Source organism: Podarcis erhardii, assembly GCF_964252035.2.
Source record: "Podarcis erhardii genome assembly, chromosome: W".
Classification (NCBI taxonomy): domain Eukaryota; kingdom Metazoa; phylum Chordata; class Lepidosauria; order Squamata; family Lacertidae; genus Podarcis; species Podarcis erhardii.
The window spans coordinates 14,020,766-14,036,722 of record NC_138506.1 but is presented as its reverse complement, the minus strand read 5'-3'; the positions used below and the strand labels follow the sequence as shown (position 1 = coordinate 14,036,722).

Here is a 15,957-nt window from a genome sequence, read left to right as displayed (position 1 = left end):
ATTAGCAAAAATATATAAAACTTGCAATAAATGCTGGAAATGCAGGGAAAAAGAGGGATCCTTCTTCCATATGTGGTGGGACTGCAGAAAGGTCAAAGGCTTTTGGGAAAGTGTATATAATGAAATGAAAAGTATATTAAGATATAACTTTGGGAAAAAGCCGGAGGCTTTTCTGTTAGGCCTAGCAGGAAGTGATATAAAGAACAATGACAGTAAATTCTTCCAATATGCAACAACGGCTGCAAGGGTCTTATTGGCTCAAAATTGGAAACAACAGAACATACCGACGCTTGAGGAATGGAGAGCAAAACTACTAGAATATGCGGAGATGGACAGATTGACGGGGAAAATTAGATATTTAAAAGACCAAAGGTTCATTGAGGACTGGGGAAAATTTGTGGAATATCTGGAAAATATAAGTGAAGGTCAGATAACGCTAGTCGGGTTTAAAAAAGCTCTGTGAAAAGGTTGGAATATTGTCTAAAGAGAAAAAGAAGGAAAGAGAAAATGTCAATATAAGCTAGGATTTGTGTGAATTTGTTAAATTAGGGTATGGATGATTTCAGGGGAAGCTGAAGGAAGTCTTATAGAAAGAAATCTGTGACAACAAGGTGTAAACTGTTTTATTTTCTTGTTTGTTAGGATTTAAAAACAATAAAAATTATGCGAGAAAAAAAAAAAAGAATTTTGGAGAATAGCTTTTGTCCTATAGCAGGAAGAAAGCAACACTCTCCAAGCATAGACAGTTATGGGGATGAAATTAACCACTGCATAGGAGCAAACTCCTAGGGGCTGTGGGGTCTTCACCCCCCAATATAATATTTGATGGGGCTGTCCCCCCCCCAGTTGATAGGCATTGCCATTCAAATGATGTGCATGCAGCACATCATGTGATCAATTATGTGGCGCGAGGCTTACCTGCCCCCCATATTTTATTCAAATTGGCCACTGTTAGGGATGGAGGGTGTGCTGCCAAATGCAGTTCTTTCAAAGAATATCAGGACAAAAGGAATGAGGAGGTGGAAGGGGAACCAACACAGTTTTATTAACAAACATACATACAAAGCACAACACAAAACATACCCGACAGGGGCCACCCAATCTCCCCTTCCGCTGCCCAGAGGCCCAGGTAGAGCAGCAGGAGAAAGACCCCAACCACCAGTCTCCCAGCATCAGGTCCTTTGATCTGGGCAGAAGCTCGCCCGGCCCCTCCCACCTATGGCTTTTATAGCCTGCCTTGATGTAATCAAGTGCACCTGGCATTACTCATGATTAATACAGAGCAGCTGAGTGTCTCCCACTACCTGCAGCCAGCATCCAGCCAGCACTTGCAACACAGAAGAAACTCCCGACAGGTGTGTAAAACACAAGAATCCAACTGGGGATGTTAAAGGGAAAGGGACATGCCACCTAACTCCTCGAAATACAGTTGTCTTCCGCATTTCCACTACAGGGGGTGGGGGGGATTCATTCTGTCCACATTTTGATGTGAGCCTAATTCTTTCCTAAACTGAAACACACCTACCCTTCAACATTTGCACTTCTCCATACATTGTGATATACTCCTCAAAAATAAGGAAAACGCACACACAAAATGCATTCACAAATGAAAACCACATACCGTATTTTTCCCTCTATAACACGCAGTTTTTTTCTCCTAAAAAGGAAGGGGAAATGTCTGTGCGTGTTATAGAGCGAATGTGTGGTCCCTGGAGCCGAAAAATCAGGCAAAAATCAAATCGCCAGGCAAAAATCAAATCGCAGCGCTTCACGGAGAAGGGAAAACTGAAAAGAGGAAGCGGCTGCTTTCCTGCATTCTGCCTCAGGGTCTTACTGCCCCCCCTCCTCTGTTTCGTTGCTGTGTTTGCTGAAGCAGAACAAAGAGCAGGGAAAGCCCCTCCCCTCCAGGCAAGCTCCGGTGCTGCTGGGGGAGAGGGAGAGAGAGGGGGGAAGGGAGAGAGAGAGAGGGGGGGAGGGAGGGAGAGAGAGAGAGGGGGGGAGGGAGGGAGGGAGAGAGAGAGAGGGAGGGAGAGAGAGAGAGAGAGGGAGGGAGAGAGAGAGATGGCTGGCTGGCTTGGGTGGGGGAAAACTTTTGCCTTTCTTTCCTCCAACCTGTTAAATCCCTCTCCTGCATTCTTAGCCAGCTGCTTCTCTGCACACCCCTCTAATGTCCCTTCTTTGTTTTTCCTTCGCTCCCCACTTAAAATGTGGTTACAAAGCATAGATCCACATGGATCCTCAGGATCTTTGCATTGGGTCACCCCAAATTCACCATCAGATCACATAGCATGTCCATGGCTACAGCCTGCCCCCCCAAAATCACGCACCCACTGTTGCCTGGGGCTGCAATGGTGCAAAAACGTGGTTAAAAAGCATGGATCCACATGGATCCTCAGGATCTTTGCATTGGGTCACCCCAAATTCACCATCAGATCACATAGCATGTCCATGGCTACAGCCTGCACCAAAAAAATCACGCACCCACTGTTGCCTGGGGCTGCAATGGTGCAAAAACGTGGTTACAAAGCATGGATCCACAGGGATTCTCAGGAACTTTGCATTGGGTCACCCCAAATTCACCATCAGATCACATGTCTGTGGCCACAGCATGAAGCCCAAAAATGATACATCCACTGTTTCATTCAGAATGTTTTTTCCCTTTTTTTCTTCCTCTAAAAACAATGTGCGTGTTATGGTCAGGTGCGTGTTATAGAGCGAAAAATACGGTACTTAAATGTGTTATATAGGGAAGAATTTCTTGTAAAAATGTGTATACAGTACGATGACATCTTACATGCATTTAATTGTGTGATTTCAGCATTACGTGGTTGAAGGCTGACCGGTTGAAATCACACGAATTAAACAAACAGGAGGCAGAGAGCTTAAAAGCTCTTTTGTGTAGCGTTTTCATGGGGTGGAAAGAGCTTTTAAGCTCTCTGCCTTGCTTATCGGGCTCTGGGGTGCTCTTGTGGAAACTTGGGCAGCCCCACAAGATCTCATGAGAGTCTCGCAGAGTCCAGTAAGCATGTCAGAGAGTTGAAAAGCTCTCCTTGGCTCACAACCAACTCCAGAAAGGTAAGGATGGTCACTTGGGGGCAGTTCCAAGAGGATGGTTAAAGTATACACATTTTTGCATAGGCATGCCACCCTCGGATTGTAGCCGCTGCGCAATACACTATTGTACTGTATTAGACAAAATTGTATAAAAACAAGTCTGTTATACAAAAAGTGAATACAAAATGTGTGCACGTCACCATGCAGACTTTTTGCATGCTGACCAAAGAATGGGGAAATCTAAACTCAAGACTGGAAAACTGAGGAAGGGAGAAAAGTCAGAAAGTATGTGTCTTAGTCTGATACTCTGATGGCTACACCAGAAGGGTAGGTAGAATCATAGAGTTGGAAGGGACCACAAGGGCCATCAAGTCCAACCCCCTGCCAAGCAGGAAACACCATCAGAGCACTCCTGACATATGGTTGTCAAGCCTCTGCTTAAAGACCTCCAAAGAAGGAGACTCCACCACACTCCTTGGCAGCAAATTCCACTGTCGAACAGCTCTTACTGTCAGGAAGTTCTTCCTAATGCTTAGGCGGAATCTTCTTTCTTGTAGTTTGGATCCATTGCTCCGTGTCCGCTTCTCTGGAGCAGCAAAAAACAACCTTTCTCCCTCCTCTATGTGACATCCTTTTATATATTTGAACATGGCTATCATATCACCCCTTAACCTCCTCTTCTCCAGGCTAAACATGCCCAGCTCCCTTAGCCGTTCCTCATAAGGCATCGTTTCCAGGCCTTTGACCATTTTGGTTGCCCTCCTCTGGACACGTTCCAGTTTGTCCGTGTCCTTCTTGAACTGTGGTGCCCAGAACTGGACACAGTACTCCAGGTGAGGTCTGACCAGAGCAGAATACAGTGGCACTATTACTTCCCTTGATCTAGATGCTATACTCCTATTGATGCAGCCCAGAATTGCATTGGCTTTTTTAGCTGCCGCGTCACACTGTTGGCTCATGTCAAGTTTGTGGTCAACCAAGACTCCTAGATCCTTTTCACATGTACTGCTCTCAAGCCAGATGTCACCCATCTTGTATTTGTGCCTCTCATTTTTTCCCCCAAGTGCAATACTTTACATTTCTCCCTGTTAAAATTCATCTTGTTTGTTTTGGCCCAGTTCTCTAATCTGTCAAGGTCGTTTTGAAGTGTGATCCTGTCCTCTGGGGTGTTAGCCACCCCTCCCAGTTTGGTGTCATCTGCAAATTTGATCAGGTGCTCTGGATGAGGTCATCAGCAAATTTGATCAGGTGCTCTGGATGAGGTTCTACTGTCTCTATCAAAAGCTGCTGAAAGCTCCCTCAAGATGGCGGCTGTAACAACTTCTCCTCCGTGAACCCCCCTGGATTACAAACCTTTAATAGCCTTTTACAGCCTTTTATAGCCGTTTTTATAGCTGTTTTTATTAGACTTTTAATTATTTTACCTCTGTTAGAAGTTTTAACCGTTTTATCTCTACTGTTGGCCAGTCGTGGCCAATATACGTATTAACAAGGATACTCAAACCTTCTGCTGAGAAAGCCTGCTGCTGATTAGAAACGCCGCCTTGAAGACTGGGTTATGTTGAGCAGTGGAGGAGGAGTAGCAGAGGAGTTGTGTCCACAAAAGATAAGTTCTCTTTTTATCTCTGTTTATCTCTACTTTTAACCTCGGTAGTCAGTGAGACAGTGACAAATGGGTCATGGCAAGCGACCAAGATCTGCTGAGAATGGTTGTTCACCTCCAAGAGTAAAGCAGTCAAAGCTTGAATCTCCCTCACCACCTACTAACAATAACAGCCAAACAGAGCAAGTAATTGTTTCTGCTGTCGAAACATACAACCGCTTTTGGCCTCTGTATGATCAAGGAGAGCTGGAAAAGCCAGTTGATCCAGGGGGGGATGGAAGCCATAGGGAAGCCCTCCTCCCTGACACCTTAATTACACCTTCGCCGTCACTAAAACAGGACGCATCAGGGCAAACTGCCCATGAATCAGTACCTGATCAAATACAACTAGTAATCAGGACTTTAAGCTTCATTTTCAAGAAATTGGAAGGGATTTCTTTATCTTTGAATAAACTTTCACAAGCCCTTCTGACTCATCCATCTTCCTCAACTGAGCTATCTAATTTGCATCAATCTCCTGTTCAGCTTGTAAGTGCCTTAAAGAGACAACATGACCAGAAATCTCACCTTAAGGGTTCTAGAAGCAGGCTGCCACTGCCCCAAAGGAACAAGCAATCCTTGATTTTTCAACCTAATAAAATATGTCTATCCATTTTTTTCCTGTGACGCCCCCAGACTTAGGTGGAATAACCTGAGGATGGCTAAAGGGTACCTACATGATTTGCTAAATATCCCTTTTTTCCAGATAGATCTTATATCTGTAGTACCCCTAAATGCCACGCCCTGGCCAAGGAAATTTATGCTCTCCTTCCAGTCTGCAAGGATCCCACATCTTCTTGCAAGACAAAAAGACCAGCTGGCAGCCTGGGAGATTGTAACAACAAGAGTCTTTAAGGACGCAAGTGTCAAACCTCTTTTTGCCAACATCTTAACCGGCAATGAATCCCCGTTACCTCCTTCTGTTCCTATAATAAAGGAAAAAACACCTAGCCGGGTACCCCCTGTTCCACCTGCGATCCCAAGTGTCCATCTAGTTACGCTGAGGAATGATCCAATTGCAAGCGGAGATTGGAATATCCCTGAAGAGAGAAATCTTATCTCCTCTTATGGAAAACTCCCTTCAGAAGAACAGCAGGCTATTCTCGACAGATTGGATCTACTCAAACAAAGATTCCTATCGCAAGGGGACCCCTCTATGCCGACGAGAGAGGAGAGCAGGCGCTCCACGTCCCACAAGGCATCTCCATCAAATGCCTTGACAAGCTTTCAACCTGCTACTTTGTTACCCTCTACTGATCTGAATCAGCAGTCACCTGTTGACCAACAGCACCATTCTACCGTGGAGGAAGTCGATGAACTCAACACTCCCGTCTCAGACCTTATGTCCAATCAAAATATGGAAGTTGATGAATCCTTTGCTTCAATGCCAGAGCTAGAATCTACCCTGTCTGAAGATCACCAGGAAATGATTATGCATGCACCATCCCCACGTTCACGTCCTTCTATACATCTGCGTGATAATTCTCCTCCATCTGCGCAGCAACTACAAGTGATGGCTGGAACACCTCTTAGCGCTACCCTGGTTAAGACTGACAACTCTGACGGATCTACTAGTATAGCCCATCAACGACCTACTACTACTCACCTCAATGAACAGCATCCGACCTCACTAACTTTGCCTAATTCTTCCTCCCCGGCAAAGCCCTCCCTGCCTGTTAATGTTACCAAATCATGGATTCGATCAACACAGAAGAAGACCTTATCTGCACAAACTAAAATTACTGATTTCTTTATGGGTCCTCCTTCTACCTCCAAGAACCTATTAAACAACTCAAAGTGACAATTACCGGGACAGCACAAGGATCTGACATTATCAATACTTAGCTGGAACATTGCTGGTTGGAGAACCAAAAAATCAGATCCCGAATTCAGGAAGTACATAAATTCATTTAATATCATCCTATTCCAAGAAACATGGGATGAGGAAGAGATTACCATAGACGGCTTCAATCTTCTAACACTTCCGGCCTCCCCTTCCTTGAAAGGTGGTCACCCCAAAGGGGGTCTTTTGATTGGGATCTCACTCCAACTTCACGCCAAATTCACTCTGGTACGGGCTTCCCCGCCTTTTGCTCTATCTGGACTGATCGCAGAAGAGAAGTCCTCATTATTAATTACTAATGTCTATCTCCCCCCTGAAGGCTCTGCACCTGATCTTGATTGGAGATGGGAATCATTTGAAAATCACCTATTGTCATGTCATACTAAATGCCCTAACTCGTACTCCTTAATTGGGGGAGACTTTAATGCTCGTATTGCCACAAATTGGGACCCACTAACCAAGTCCAAATGGTGGACTCCCCCATGCTTGGACAACTTTGACTTGGAACATGCCAGAATTAGAACTTCAAAGGACAACAGAGTAAACAAAGCAGGAGTGACTCTTTACCAAATGGCCATTCGCCTGAATCTAGTCTTCTTGAACGGCACCTTCCCCCCCGACATACCGGGGGAGTTTACTCACCTGGGACTAGCATCTAACAGTGTTATCGATTACTTCTTGATCTCTGCAAATTTGGCCGTTAATGTACTTTCCTTCCAAGTTGAAAACCAACATTTCAGTGATCACCTTCCAATAGTGACCACTTTGTCATTGTTCCGGTGCCAGAAGGACTATAAACACTCAGTCCTTCTGGAAACCTCATCATCGACCAAAATAAGAGGGATCAAATGGTCGGAGGCTGTGGCCCAAAAATACCAGGAATTTTTTCATAGGGAAATCATTGCCTATCTACCTCAAATAACTACTGATTTACAAGATTTCAATTCGGTTTTGAAACTTTTTAACCTTCTTATAACAAACCTTACCACTTTTTTTACATCACCTCCTCAAAAGGCGAAAGTGGCGCATTGCAATACTGGGGCCCCTTGGTTTAACACCTCTTGCAAACAAGCAAGATCCCTTCTTCATTCTATCTATAATGAATACAAAAACTCTAATGCCCAGGCTCTACCACCCTCCTATTTACAAGCCAAAAGAGCATACAAACAGATTTTAAAGCTGGCCAAACGCGAGTGGTACCAAAAGCGTTGGCGAGCCTTGATTGCGGCCTCTAGATCCCGCAGACCACAGGAATTTTGGGCTCTGATAAACAAAAGAGGAAGGAAGTACCCACTGGCGATTATCCCTGCGCCCACATGGGAACAATTCTTGAGTAAATATTTCTCTTTGGCAGAGGAATCCAACTCACTCACGGAATTCCGAGCCGACCATCTACCTTTGTGGCCCTCTACCGACCCAGAACTGATAATGGACTTGATACTAGATCTGAAAATGGGCAAAACCCCTGGGCTGGATCTAGTCCCTGCTGAGGCTATTGTTGCGCAACCGAAGTGGTGGGCTGAAATTCTGGCCAAAGTCTTTGATGCAATTAATTCTACGGGGCTTATCCCTAGGTCATGGAAGGAGGCCGTGATCGTACCAGTCCATAAAAAGGGTCCTCCTGCTGACCCAGAGAATTATCGGAACATCAGCCTTTTGTCTATCATCGGGAAAATCTATGCAAATTTTTTGCTGTCTAAGCTGTCCCATTGGGCATACGACTCAAACTTGATTGGCCATGAGCAAGCGGGCTTTAGGAACAATTATTCGACCACTGACCATATGGTAATTATGTATCATCTTGCCAGAAAATATTCTGCCCCGAGTCGGGGGCGCCTATGTGTTGCTTTCATAGACTTAAAGGCCGCCTTCGACAGTATCCCAAGAAACTGTCTATGGAAGAAATTAGAGAGATGGGGCATAGATAGAAGGCTGTTATGGCTTATAACCCAATTACACCACGGGTCGTCGGCTAGAGTGAGACTTACACCGGTGGGAAACCTATCCAATGAGGTCCCAATAAATAGAGGAGTGCGCCAAGGCTGCATTTTGGCCCCACTCCTCTTCAACTTGTTTATTAGCGACATGAAGCTCTTTCTGAGTGAGTCTCAAGCCAACATTCATGCCCCCCACCTAGCTGATTTTCGCTGCCCTCTGCTCTTATATGCTGACGATGCAGCGATCCTTTCCTACTCTAGAGTCGGTTTATGCAGAGCTCTAAAGATTTTTGCGGCTTACTGCAAACTCAACCACCTGACAATTAATCATGGAAAATCCAAAGTACTGGTCTTTACCAGGTCTCGGAAAACTTACAGCTGAAAGTTAGATGGAGTCCAATTAGAACAGGTTTTCAAATTTAAATACCTGGGAGTCTTTTTTCACTATAACCTAAGCTGGAAGCCACAGATACAGTATTTACTGAACAAAGGGAAAACAATACTTTACACTCTACTCCAATTTTTTGCAGCCGACGGAGCCTCCCACATCCCTTCTGCATTGAAGGTGTACCACGCAAAAGTGGTTTCCACCCTCTGTTATGCTGCCCCGCTCTGGGCCCCAGGGTCCAATTTAACATCGCTGGGGACATTGCAGAATCAGTTTCTCCGTCGCCTCCTGAAACTCCCCATGTGTGTGAGCAATGCAGCCATACATCTGGAGTTAAGGATTGCATCATTGGAGACGGTCATCTGGAAGCGAGTCTTTGGCTATTGGCTGTCCAGCTGGCATAGGCTTCCCGACCATTACCTCTTTCAGTGCCTCTGGCGGGATGACTTTGTTAACCCGTGGGTAGGAAAAATCCATGCCAAACTTTTGAGCATCGGAATTTCCCCAGCGGACTCCTTAAAGATGAACCTACGCTCAGCCAAAAGCCTTATCGAGCAAAGATTAGCAGACATTGAAAATCAACACAACCTCTCCAGGGGTGGGGGTGTCTGCTCCCCCAGGTATCACGGAATAACCCCACCACTTGGCCTTCCATCATACATGTCATCTCTTTCATCTGCACCACACCGACTTGCATTTACTCGTGCAAGGTTCAATGTTTTTCCATCGAACCTGTTGAGCTACAGATTTTCCAAGGGTTTGGTGTCTCCGCTATGTGAGTGTGACGGGAAAACAGTTGAATCTCTTCCTCATATAATGTTCAACTGTCCCTTACATAGCATAGCTAGGACTAAATTCCTGGGTCCTGCTTTACTGCGCTTGGTTGGCAGGCCTGTTGAGTCACATGCCGCACTGCTCTTGCAGGATACAGATCCTTCTGTAACTCTGCAGGTGGCGAGATTCCTGAATGCGGTTATCTCACACACAAAAACCACCAAAAAACAACAACAACAACAACAAAAACTAATCGGACAGTCATGATGAGAGTGCATGACGGATCTCGTCTCCAGTTCTCCTTTTTCTGTGAACCGTACCTTGGATCTTTCCGGGCCCCAAGCCGTTACTGTCACTGTTCAATGACCCACCCTTGCATCGTGGTGTTCCCCTTCTGTTGTTAGATGTATTGGTTTTTATGCTTCTGTGCTTTTATGTTTGTACATATTTTATGGGCTAATAGGCGTAAATAAATAAATAAAATAAAAGCTGCTGAGAGATCAAGTAAGAATCACAAGGCCACCCTCCCCTTGTCTTTCTCTCAATAAAGGTCATCCAAAGCCAATTCAGTCATGGTTGTCCTAAATGGATCAGGATAATTGATGTTTCATCCAAGCGTTTTTGCAACAGCCGCATGACAACCCTCTGCATCATTTTCCCACAAAAGGGGGTCTTGGTGACCAGACCAGACAGCAGTTGTCAGAAACTGATGCATCCACCAGGGTGAGCTTCTTCAGGTGTAGTTGAGTCACTCCTTCCTTCCAGAAAGTTGGGACCACTCCTTCCCTCAAGGATTCACTGCCACATCCTGGGTCCACCCCGTCATATCCCCTCAGCAGACTTTAATCATCCAAGAGGGGAAGGTATTGAGAGAACACATGGATGGCCACACCATTACAAGCAATTTGTCCAATGCCATCAAGATGCATCAACTGAAATGGATCAACTTTACCCTCAAAGTGCCTTGGAAACAAGTCACAATAATATTCTGAAAGGTCTAAAACTCCATTGCCTGGGGCATAGGAGTCAACTCCTAGGGCCCAAGGTCCCTTTGCCCCCCCCCAATAAAATATTTGATGGGGCTGCCCCCCCAAAAAAGTTGATGGGCATTGACAGTCAAATGGTGTGTGTGACCATGTCACGTGATCAGTTATGCGGGGTGGGGCTTACCTATCCACCCCCCTCCATTATTTTATTCAAGTTGGCACCCCTGGCCTGGAGCAGATGTCAACAGACCCTGGACAGAAGAACTTAAGAAGAGTCTGCTGGATCAAGCCAGTGGCCCACATAGTCCAGCATCCTGTTCTTACCCAAACACAAACTGGCGAGGAGGTGCCAAGATTGGGTTGGACCTGGCGGCACAGCAACAGTGGTTTGTTTCTGCCAGGCAGATACATTGGGAGAGACACATGGGCCGATCCAAATGACTCCCTCGGTTTCTGACTTTGGGAAGGCAGAGGGAATCCCCAGAGACAAGCCAGCAAGAGTGCAACCTTCAGGGAAAGCAGAGGAGGAGGAGGATGGTGAGAAGCAGCAAAACAGAAAGCTGCCAGGGCGCTGTGCCTGAAGTCTGGTCTGGGTTTTGCCTCCAGCAGCAGAAGCAAGAGCAGCAACAGGAGGAGCTTCATGGTGGAGGAAAGGGTTGAGGGGGCCTGTCAGAATCTTGTTCCTGAGGACACCACCCCTCTGGCCCCACCATGCTACACCACTGCTGTAGCCAACCAGATGACTGTGGGAAACCCGCAAGCAGAACCTAAGCACAACAGTGCTTCCTCCTCCGGCCGTGGAGGCAGAGTACATCCATCATGGTTAGTAGATAGCCTTATCTATTGTTCATTCATCCAATCCTCTTAGAGCCATCCAAGTTGGTAGGCATCATTGTCTCCTGTGGTAGCAAGTTCCACAGTATGTCTAAGCACTGCATGAAGTTCTTCATTTTATCTGTCCTGAATCGTCCAAAATTCTAAGTTCCTGTGTTATGGGTAAGGGAGAAAAACTTTTCTGTATCCACTTTCTCCATGCCATGCATAATTTTATAAACACATTTGAGGATGCAATGACCGCAAAGAAGTGGGCCTCTTGATCTTGCTTCATATCCTTGCATGTGTACATGTAGAATTAGACATAATTCTGCAGTGCAAAAGTCACATGGTCTGCATGGACAAAGGCTGTGAATTACACCATTTGGTTACTGAAAGGCTCAATTTAGCTGCAAACCAATATGTTCTCATTATTAGAGCAAGCACTTAGGTTGCATGGTTGCTCAGGAAATATGTTTTTTTCAAAATGGGAAAACTGATCCAAATCTATGATTTAAATTTGCCTTTTCTTTGTTATTTAAATCATGGTTTAAACTGATCATTTAAATCACCTCAATAGATCACACTGCATTTTTGAATATTGAAATTCAATGCGGGGGAAAGCCTCCAAGTGACTGTAGTAGGTATTGTTTCCAGAAACTGTTATAGGCACCTGTTTAGGGCCCCATCTCATAGAATCAGAATTGAATTGAACAGAAACACAGAATTGTAGAGTTGGAAGGGACACAAAGGGTCATCTTGTTCTACCCCATGCAAAGTAGGAATCCCACTGATACCACCTGTGCACACCAACTCACCCTCTCCAGAAGCACTGATGACGTCTTGGATGCCAGTAAGTTGGCAGTCTGCCTCCAGAGCCTTTGGGCTCAGACACCCACACCCACATTTGCAACACCCACCACTGCTTTCCACGTACATCATCTTGTTTTTTGAAGGGTTTTGCTCTGATGCACCCTTAGCAATTGATCACCATATTCCTGAGAAACCATTGTATCTTATCTTATCCAGGCATAGGCAAACCCGGCCCTCCAGATGTTTTGGAACTGCAACTCCCATCATCCCTAGCTAACAGGACCAGTGGTCAGGGATGATGGGAATTGTAGTCTCAAAACATCTGGAGGGCCAAGTTTGCCTATGCCTGTTCTTATCCAATCATGATTGGCCAGGATATCCACCGGCACTCCATGTCTAGACAGCAAGGGCACTTGGAAACAAACTCTTGGTGGTTGCCTCCCAGCTGTAGGACTCTCTCTTGCAGAGGAACTTGTCAAGCTATAAGAACCTAAGAAGAGCCCATCCAGCCAAGAACCCTGTTTACCATGGTGACCAGCAACAGGCAGGGATGTGAAGGTCAACAATCTGCTTTTGTTCCCTAAGAACTGGTTTCCAGAGGGATGACACCCCTAAACTTGGGTGTATTTAGCTACCATGAGGAACAGCACTTCCTCCTCCTCTCCCTGATTTTGGTTAATCCCTTTCCAAAGCCATCACAACCACTTGCGCTGCAAATTCCCGTGCATCCATTATTCATTGTGTGAAGCCTTCCATTTTTGTTGTCCTGAATCAGGAGGCCAAGCAGTTCCACTGGCGGGTGGGCGGGGAGGGGTGGGAGATATCCCTCAGATCTGATGAGAGGAAATTCTTCCTTTCTCAGGTGTTAAACCATGGCTTGTGTTCAATGCAGAGCTTGATGTGTTACTTTTTCTTTCTTTTTTAAAAATAGCAATGGCAGGGCCATAGCTCAGTGAGTAGAGCATCTGTTTTGCAAGCAGAAGGTCCCAGGTTCAATCCCTGACAGCATCTCCAGGTAGGATTGGGAGAGACTCCTGGCCTGAAATTCTGGAGAGCCGCTGCTGCCAGTCACTAAGTATGAAGCAAGTTCCTATGCTGATGGGACTTGGAAGATTGTTTTAACAAAACACCCTGCATTTTAGCTTTTTGAAGACTGTGATTGACGACTTCCAGAGGCGGCGCAAAACGGCAATGGCGGTCCTCTTTACTCTGTGAAGAGGGGCTCCGCGAAAAAGGGTCGTCCGCTGCGGCAAAGCGGAGACCCACTAAGAAAAACCACAGGCAGAGCGAGCCTGTGGCCGTGGGACTCGGCGGGCGCCAAAAGCCCCCCCAGAAACGAAGAAGGAACCTCGTAAGGGGCTCCGGAACGTGAAAGGGGGAGCGGCGCTGTGAGTTCATCGCTCTTTTCGTGGATGCAAAGCCGCGCTGCTGCTGCCGATGAGCGCTGACCTTTCTTCTTGAAAACATTGAATTTGACAGCTACATACCCGTGAGTAAGGGGTACTAAATTTTGGACTAAATTTGAGGATTTTGATTGAAAATGGGAGGCGAGTAACAGGAAGTCCGTCTTCCGATCCTGCTAACTAGATCAAAGCAAGGGCTCTGAAGAGCGCTGTAGCGTTCAAAAAGGATCGTAAAAGCAGAACAAAGGCGCATTGATAGACTCTGTTTTTAGAAGTCAAAAGGGAAATCTTTGTTAAACCTGTGGATTTTATTTTCGGAACTTTCTTCCTATCTTTGAGTTATACGGAGTTAAAAGGGACAACCTAGTCATCGGGCTGCCAGAGCGTAATAGAGAACTGTCAAACTGCTGATACTGTTGCTGAAGTTTAAACTGTTACATAGACTGAGATACTAACGTTTAAACATTGTTGCTGGGACCATTCTTGACACCTTGTGGCTTTTATTCAAGAAATAGAAAGCCTTGGGAACCTTCCTTTTGTACTCTGGAATTACAAAGACTTAATACGGGGAATATAGGAACTTTAATGGCGGAAAAGAGTTCTCTCCTTCCTTGAAACTTTGAAATACCCCCCCTAGAGGATTGTGGAGACATAGTGGCCTGGGAACTGTACTTTATTGAGACTTCTTGTGGTTTAATTGTTTATATTTTGGACTTGTCTCTCTTATGGAATAAAAGACAATTTGACCTTGAACTGAGGCAGGTGTGGACTGAGCGGCTCAGGGAAAACAAGAGCAGCCAAAGCTAAAGAAAAAGAAAAAGAAAAGAAATCTGTGCAACTTGTTCAAACAACTTTAACTCATCAACGCAGATCATCTGTCCCAACTGTGCTAACAGCACAGGAGGTGGAAACTGAGCAGCCTGTTACAGAAGATATGGCAACTGGAGGATCTGAAACAGTCCTGAAACAAATTTTGGAGCAACTGGCAATTTTAAACCAAAAGGTGGACAATCAATCATTAAAAATTGACCAAGCTACATCCTCTATTAGTAAATTATCTGATCAGGTTTCCCAGCATACTCAGGCAATAGAGAATTTGCAAGGAGCTACGGCTGAAAATTATAAACTAGCTGTGGAAGCCAATCAAAAAGCAGAACAGGCAAACAAAAAAGTTGATGAGATTAAGGGGGAAGTAAGGCCTCTGAAAAGACAGGTAGGGGAACAACAAGCCTACCTGTCACTGGTTGAATTGAAAAGTAAGGAAAATAATCTCAGGTTAAGGGCCATCCCAGAATTGGAGGTAGGTAATTTAGAGGGATTTCTGACACTTTTATTTTCCAAATTCTGGGGAATTGAGGAAGACAAAGATTTCAAAATCGTGACGGCCTTTAGACTGGGAAGATCGGTAAAGAAAGATAAGGCCAGAGACTGTTTGGTTATTTTGAGATCAAGAGAGGAAAGAGATAAGATATTAGGCCTACATTTTAAAAAATCTTTGGAGATAGAAGGTAAAAAGGCTGAAATCTACAGAGATATACCCAAACATCTATTGGATCTTAGGACCACTTACACAGACCTGACCAAATTGTTAAGACACAACGCAATTCCTTATAGGTGGGAGTTTCCACAAGGACTATCATTTACCTATAAAGGAAGGAAGGTAAGAATCAAAACACCTGAGGATCAACAGAAGTTTCTACACGACCACGAGGAGGACCTACAAAAAGGAGCTGCAGCTTCTTGGCCACCACCACCATCGGGACCACCACCAAAACCTACACCGTCTGGATCTGGACCAGCACCACCACCTCCGGGATCGGAGGAAAACCTAGACACCCCATTGTAGGACCCACCAACTAAACCAGGATGTCTCTGCAACTTCTCAGTTGGAATATAAATGGCGGAAACTCTCCGGAAAAAAGAAAAAAAGTATTTCATATTTTGAAAAAAGAACAATTGGACATTATTTGCTTGCAAGAAACACATGTGACAAGGCTCCACAGAAAAGTGTTAATTAATAAAAGATTAGGCCAAGAATTTATTTCTTCGGACAAAGTTAAGAAAAGAGGAGTGGTGATATATGCAAAGGAGAGCCTGTCACCGAAATTCTTATTTAAAGATGAACATGGCAGAATTTTGGCGATTGAAATTCAGACACAAGGAGAAAAATTTTTGATATTAGGAATATATGCTCCAAATGAAGGAAAATCGGAATTCTTTAGGAAGCTGCACGAGATTATGCTGGACTATTTAGACTATAACAACATCATTATGTTGGGTGATATGAATGGGGTCGTATGTGTA

The 15,957-nt window shown here is 45.0% G+C and overlaps 1 protein-coding gene across 1 annotated transcript in view; it reads left to right on the top strand.

The window, feature by feature from the left end:
- The window catches only part of LOC309333191 (androgen receptor-like), a gene marked incomplete at its 3' end in the record, with an annotated part of 490,100 nt that overhangs the window by 288,941 nt on the left and 185,202 nt on the right, over positions 1-15,957 (top strand).